Here is an 8,743-nt window from a genome sequence, read left to right as displayed (position 1 = left end):
TTTTTAATATATTTATAATTTTTTGTGAGAATTGTATATATATATAATGTAATTTTTTTGTTAGCTAATTAACTTATTAGTTTGGTTGAAATATAATATTTTTATGGTCCATGCATGTTTGTATGATAGGTACGTACGTGGGAATGTAGGGGATTGTTCAATATATGCATGCATGCAAAATATTTATATTTACGTTTTTAAGAAATCTAATTGCTATTAGGTTACTTTTTTTTATTTTGTGTAGGTTTTGCAAACCTTTATTATATAAATTATCATTTACATAGTAAAAAATAAAAAAAAATAGAAAATAGATTTATATTTGTACTCATTTATATAAATGATTACAAATATAATAATTAAAAATACATAATGCTAAAAAATTAAAATTAAAATTAAAAAAGCCTACATATGTGGTTAATTAGATGAATTTTACTTAGGGTCTTCATACGAAGTACAAATTATGTAACTTTATTTCTTTAAAAATATTGTGACATAAACATAACTGAGCTTGATTTTATTTAGGTCCCCGTAACAAATTATGCGTTTCAATTTGTTTCGTGGTTGGTTTGGTTTAGGTTTTGCAAATTTTTATTAGATCGAGTACATGTTATTAATAAAACAACGAACGTACATGTTATTAGGTTTAGCGTAATTCTTATATATTTATGTTTATAATGTACGTAGTAACACTATGGACAAGAGTTGGATGAAGAAATCTAGGGGTACGAAGGAATACAGAGACGGATGCAGAGCGTTTGTGGACTTCGCAGTTAGGAACTGTGATACACCAGACAAACTTATTTTGTGTCACTGTAAGACGTGTCGCTGTAATAGGAGACACCCCCCAGATTTGGTATACGATCACTTGACAGGGGTGAAAGGAATGTGGCTCCAATACACATACTGGATTTATCATGGCGAGAGGCCTGTTAGAGCTCCCGTTGATGGCTCAAATTCATCACGTCCGGCAACAGCTGTGGGTGCAAGCACTAAACAGGTTGGAAATATGCACGCCATGTTGCGTGATGCATTCGGCATGCACGAAGTTAGAGATGACAATAGTGAGCCTCGGGTTTAGGTGCATGGTGAGGAAGAAAACATTGTGCATGACGAATCCGATGGAGGTGACGTACGAAAGTACGATGAATTGTTGAAAAAGACAGACAAACTGTTTTATGATAAGACCAAACTTAGCAAGCTGAGTGCTACTGTACATCTGTACAATTTGACGTGTGTGGGTGGAGTTAGTAATACGATATTCTCGTGTTTCCTCGAGCTAATCAATCAGTTGTTGCCTGCAGATGAAAGAAATACGAGCATTGAATAAAACGCCACACTACACCGGCTCGAAGAGCTATGCAAGGGTGGTATATAAGGATGTACTACCATAACTTACCATAACTATATATATATGTCATTTACTGCGTAGTATATATATGAACGTTTCATTGATGATTTAAACTTATTGCAGGTACTTAATTTGGGCAAGGCTCCTACGCGAGCCAAGACTTATATTAAGACTCATAAAAAGAAAGATGGTAGTTGCCCAAATCCAGTGACCGCAGCTCGAATTGTAAGTGGCAGACACCTTGTTATGAATTTTTATTTATGTATTAACTTATTGAGTCTTAACAATTATATATACGAGTAAATGATCGAGTTTCAGCTTAGAAGATAAAATTGTACATGTTGAGTCAATAATTGATAATATTTTGTTTGAGGTTGTGATAATGAAAGCAGTGAGGACTTTTCATGCACATATATATCCAATTTCTTGACTGACCAAAAAATAAATTCAAGAAAATAAAGGAGATGTAACATTTGCTACAAATGAATTGAATGAATCTACGTTTTGCAAATTGCCAGTTAAATTCCACATGGGGCCCATGATGTCAATAATTTCCAAATTCCAAGTGATAATACGTCAAACACGTTACCATTGACACGTCACTAACTTTTAGTAATGTGCTAACACCATTGACACTTCACTAACAGTCAGTGACAGATCAACTTTTGAAAAATAAAGATGTAATTGCCGTCCACTTTCGAATTGAAAGTTCATCTCATAAATGCATAGACTCAAGGATTGGAGTCATCTATACCCAAATTGCACATAAGTTCCACATGTAACATAAGGCCCTCTAACACCCTTGATACGTCACTAACAGTCCGTGACAAATCAACTTTTGGAAAATAAAGAAGATGTAATTGTCGTCCACTTTCGAATTGAAAGTTCATCTCATCAATGCACAGCCTCAAGGATTGGAGTCGTCTATACCCAAATTGCACATAAGTTCCACATGTAACATAAGGCCCTCTAACACCCTTGACACGTTACTAATAGTCCGTGACAAATCAACTTTTGGAAAATAAAGAAGATGTAATTGTCGTCCACTTCCAGACTGAAAGTTCATCTCATCAATGCACAGCCTCAAGGATTGGAGTCGTCTATACCCAAATTGCACATAAGTTCCACATGTAACATAAGACCCTATGACTATGATGACACATAATTTGTCCGAGGCTGAGGGCTGGGATTTTAATGTTGTGGGTTTAATTAAAATTGCGACCTCTTAAATTTAAACCTTTTTTTTCGGAGTTTAAAATTTAAACTTATGAATAAAAATATTTTGCTTAAATTGTTTTAAATCTGAATAATAAGTCAATATATGCTGTATGCGTTCTAAAAAAATGTGTATTTTAGAAAAAAGAGATAAGAGAAAAGGTTGTGGATGCAATTCTTTCTACTCTTCTTTATGACTCTCTAAAGAGTCAATGCTAATTGGTTGGGAAAATTAAGAAACATCTAATAATTCAATTAAACCATTATGCACGGTAGAGTTTTCCATCCAGAACCTTTAAGGCACAAATTGGTCATAAATTATATATAGAATGAAATATATCTATGAAAATCAAAATAAATCCCAAATTCCCTACTAAAATGTCACTCATTTTTCTGAAATTGTACCAAGTACATGTAATTAATAAATCAATTTTACATGCATTGTGGAAAAAGAGATCGAATGTATACTTGTAATTTTATGTGATGTTGTGGATTAAAAGGTCAAAATGTAGATACTTGTAATATTAGGTTGTGACTTTGTGACAATGAAAGCATGGAGTGGGAACTTCCACATATCCACTTTCTTCACCGACTAAGAAAAAATCCAAGATATCCAAGAAAATAGACAAGGCAATGTGAAATGAAGAAGATGTACATTTGCTTTATTAATTGGTCTGCCCAAGTTTACCTAAATGCAAAGACTCAAGCTTATCAAAGTCTATTAATGGTGTGACATGACAAAACGAGTGAGGACTTTCGACATGCCTAATACTCCCTTTACTGACTAAGACTAAATCTATACAAACATAGACCATGGAAAATAAAAACATTAATTGGTCAGTCCGCATTGGTTGTGGAAGTTTGTCTAATTGTCTTAATGCAAAGAATCCACTCTTCGAGTCTCTGCTTATATGGAAATTGCATAGTTGACCCTAAACATGCTAGCTTGACGAAAAAACTCTCTAAGATAAATAAGAATCTACCTATAACACACACAAATATATATTAATTATAATTCCTCCCACTAAAATAATCTTTGTGGGGTTAAATTTTAATAAGGTGAAATCTTTAAAATGAGTTCAATAAAAGACACCAACTCAAAAATTAAACCAATTTGCAACTGAATAATGTTAGAAGGAAGACTCTTGTTAAATTAAAGAAACACTAATAAAAAAAAAAATCAATAATGATACATGAGCTCCAATGGACCGGTCATGTCCCGCCTCATGCATGATGAGATTATGCTTCCTTTTGTCTTCTGTTTACAATTTTTTATTACAATACGAGATCAATAAATCAAAATCTAATAATGATACATGCGCCACAATCGATCCGTCATGTCCCGCTAGTCATGATGAGATTATGATTCATTTTTTCTTTATACAATTTTTTTTTATTATAATACAAAATATGTTTATCACGAAGTAACGCCAATGGAAGGACTATATTATTTGAAAAATACTAAATGATTAAAATGATCAATTTTATTTTTGAAAAAAGAGGATATATCAAATTAGAGGAGTCCAAAACCCCATTGGGCCACTTTGATTTTGCTTTCCTCATTCTCTCATTTTCTCTCAACTCTTCTCATGTACACCCAAGTTTTTTAGAGCCAAAACATCTACCACACTCCACTCTTCGATGTTATTCCACACTGTATGGCAGGGGAAAAGTTCATCAAAACATCCTTTTGATTAATTTTTTCACTCCATTCTAAGTAGCATATATATATCTCCTGATGATAGCCTTGCTTGAATATTGAAAAACTGATTTGAACAAATTGAAAAGTGATTATATTGCTTTCATTGAAAATCCCATATAATGCTATTTTTCTTTTCATATCAATTGCATGAAGACATATATTGTTAGGGGTGAACACCAATTTCAGATGCTCAGCGGAATTAATCTACCCCTCTTTGTGCAAATTAAATAGTAACACAATAGCAAAATAATAATCAAGCAAACTCACAAGCAAGACACCAAGATTTTTACGTGGAAAACCCTCTAATGCGAAAGTAAAAACCATGGGATCTAGTCCAGTTAAATCTTTCACTATCGACAATAATGAGTTTACAATTTGTCTTCCCTAGAGAAATATCTAGAGGTTATCACCACATCAAGAATACATGCATTCTTGGATTAAACATAAAATCATCACCCTAAAGTGGATTCCAACAAGAATAAAGAAATATCTCACTAAGTAGGTATTGGCAACCAAGCAATTGGAGAGGAATTCCAACGATCGACACCAGTCAATACGTAACACTCGTCGTCAGGAGCAATATTTTAAAATTGCATCAAGATTGAACCACAAACGACCTTCCAATCTCTGACGGATGTGAAAAAGGCCTAACCTTTTTTTTTTTTCTTCTTTTTCTTCTACCTGCGCCGCACTGTTTCCTGCGCTGCTTCTTTCTTTCTTCTCTCCTTTTTTTTTTTTTTTTTCTTTTGTCTCACCTTTTATATATATACTAGCTTAGAGCCCGCGCTACGCGCCGGGTTTTTTTTTTTTTATTTTGTAATTTACTCAAAAAGTCTTTAAAAGATTATCAACAACAATTTTTATTTTCTTCTCTTAATAAACTAATTAGCTACCAAAAATGGCAAATGTTCATAAGATCTTTTTAAACCATAGTTTTACTCAATACATATCTAATAAATTTAAAAATTTAAAAATTCATAAATTTTAGTTCTTATAAACTAAAACATATTAAATATTTGTTCCCATATATGTAGTTTAAAACGAAACATAAAGGAAAAAAATTCAAAATAAAAACATAGATTAATCAATTATACAAAATGATTGATTAATCATTATATTCCAACAATGACACCACTTCTCCTCCATTACACAATCCATTATGGTAAACTTTTGTCTTTAGGAGTTGAACTTTCTCCTCATAAACAATTTTTTTGAGAAATTTTTCTATTACACGAACAAAAATAAAGAAGTGTTCTAAAATATATGAGCATATTGATATTTTATTACAGTTATGTTTACTAATTTTGTAAACAAAAGAATGTTGGTAGTTTAATTTTTCTTTTTAAAAATGAAAGAGATAAAAAACACTGGCAGGAATATTGACATAATCTAATTATACATCGTACCAAAAATAATGATAGGAAACTTTTTCACTATCATTTCCCTTAAATCAACGTGAAATTTACAAAAGAAAACTAATCAATTTGAATAAATAATATATAAATTAGTATAAAATTTAAGGGAAAAAAATGGAAGAACATAACCACTTTTTTTTTTTTTAACAACCATCCTTCACATATATAAAGTAAATGAAACTAATTTTAAGACATACAGGAAAACAAAGACTAAAAAATCTACACAATGAACATTGACATAATCTAAAAAAGAATCATACACCGTACCAAAAATAATGATAGGAAACTCTCACTATCATTTCCTAATTCAATGTGAAATTTACAAAAGAAAAATATTCAATTTGAATAAATAATATATAAATTAGTAGAAAATTTAAGGGATAACAATGGAAGAACATAAATACATTAAATAAAGATAAAATAAAAAACTAAAAATAAAATTTTAATATAATTGAAAGAATTGTCTTTTTCTACTGTATACGTTTCCCGATTCCATTGAAACCTTAAAAACCAATGTCATCCATTAATTAAGCATGTAAACAAATAAAAATAATGATAGGAAACTCTTTCACTATCATTTCCTAATTCAATGTGAAATTTACAAAAGAAAAATATTCAATTTGAATAAATAATATATAAATTAGTAGAAAATTTAAGGGATAACAATGGAAGAACATAAATACATTAAATAAAGATAAAATAAAATACTAAAAATAAAATTTTAATATAATTGAAAGAATTGTCTTTTTTCTACTGTATACGTTTTCCGATTCCAATGAAACCTTAAAAACCAATGTCATCCATTAATTAAGCATGTAAACAGATAAAAAAAAATTAAATTACTCAATGAACAACAACATGTACAAACTAAAAAATTATCAACCAAAAATAACGATAAGAAACTCTCTCTCTCATTATTATTTCTTGAGTTCAATGTAAAATTTACCAAAGAAAAGTAATCATTTGAATAAAAAATAATATATAAATTAGAAAAAAAAAATAAGGGACAAAAAAAAAAATGGAAGAACATAAGCACCGGAAATAAAGATAAAAAAAAAGGAAAAAAAATGAAAATACTAATTGAAAATAACTATTCTAGATAAAAAATAATAATAATAAAAAAAAAAACTGTAGTATAATTTTTCATTGAGAAACAACGATTGGAAAATTGAAAAAAACTGTTCTAGAAAAAAAATATATATAAAAAAAAGAACTATAGTATAATTTTTCATTGAGAAACAGCAATGCAAATCTCTCTCTCTCTCTCTCTCTCTCTCTCTCGTCTTTTTCTGAATTGATTGTGAAATTTACAAAGGAACATTGAGATATAAATAGAAAGTAAGAGAAGAAAAAAAAATTAGAAAAAGATATAAGGGACAAAAACAAAAATGGAAGAACATAAGCACCGAAAATAAAGATAAAAAAAAACGAATAAAATGAAAATACTAATATAATTGAAAATAACTATTATATTCTTCATTGAGAATAGTATAATTTTTCATTGAGAAATAACGATTGGAAAATTGAAAAGAACTGTTATTGCAAAAAAATAAAATAAAGAAAAGAAATCATTGAGAAACAATGATTAGAAACTCTCTCTACCTCTCTCTTGTAGTCTTGTCTTTTTCCTGATTTGAGTGTGAAATTGATAGAGGAACATTGAGATATAAATAGAAAGCAAGAGAAGAGAAAAAGAAAAATAAACAGAGAGAGAAAGAGAGAATTTGAGAACCTTTTGTTTTCTTCATTAAGACAATTAAATATATTACAAATAAAACTCATACATTTTAATTGTCTCATATTGAGATATAAACATAAAGAAAGAGAAGATAAAAAGAAAATTAAATAAAGAGAGAGAAATAGAGAATTTGAAAACCTTTTGTTTTCTTCATTAAGACAATTCAATGCATTACAAATAAAAAATAAAAAAAATCGGTTCAAACATAAATTATGGGAGAAAGAAAGATTTAAGACATTTAAGTGCAGATAGAGGGAGAGAGAGAGACCTACAGATTTGTGGGAGAGAGAGTTAAGACCAAAAAAAAAAAAGTTCAGGACACGTGTCGCAATTCTACGCTCTCTCCGAGCCAAAACTCGGCTTTTATATATGATGATGAATATATATGATAATATATCTCACATTGAGATATAAACATAAAGCAAGAGAAGATAAAAAGAAAATTAAATAAAGAGGGAGAAATAGAGAATTTGAAAACCTTTTGTTTTCTTCATTAAGACAATTCAATGCATTACAAATAAAAAATCAAAAAATCGGTTCAAACATAAATTATGGGAGAGAGAGAGAGATTTAAGACATTTAAGTAGAGATAGAGGGAGAGAGAGAAAGACCTACGGATTTATGGGAGAGAGAGTTAAGACAAAAAAAAAAAAAGAAGTTAGGAGGACACGTGTCGCAATTCTAAGCACTTCTTACGTCAAAACTCGGTTTTTATGGGAGAGTGAGAGTTAGCACAATTAACTAAAAAAAAAAAGAATTCAGATATAAAATTATGAGAGAGAGATTTAAGACATTTAAGTGGAGATAGAGGGAGAGAGAGAGAGACAAAATTATGGGAGAAAGAAATAGTTAAGACACTTAAACCATATAATTAGTTTAAGAGAAAAGAAAAGGTTCAAACATAAAATTATATTAAAAAAAAAACGGTTGAAACATAAATTATGGGAGAGTGAGAGTTAGCATAATTAATTAAAAAAAAAAAAAAAGATTGGATATAAAATTATAGGAGATTTAAGACAGAAAGTAGAGATAGAGGGGAGAGAGAGAGAGACAAAATTATGGGAGAGAGAAATAGTTAAGACACTTAAACCATATAATTAGTTTAGAGAGAGAAAAGAAAAGGTTCAAACATAAAATTATATTAAAAAAAAAACGGTTGAAACATAAATTATGGGAGAGAGAGGGATTATGGGAGAGTGAGAGTTAGCACAATTAATTAGAAAAGAAAATGTTCAAACATAAAATTATATTTAAAAAAAAAACAAAACGGTTGAAACATAAATTATGGGAGAGAAAGAGAAATTATGGGAGAGTGGGAGTTAGCA

This window comes from Corylus avellana, chromosome ca2 (genome assembly GCF_901000735.1).
Source record: "Corylus avellana chromosome ca2, CavTom2PMs-1.0".
NCBI lineage: Eukaryota > Viridiplantae > Streptophyta > Magnoliopsida > Fagales > Betulaceae > Corylus > Corylus avellana.
The sequence above is the reverse complement of the archived record's forward strand: the minus strand, read 5'-3'. Positions refer to the sequence as shown.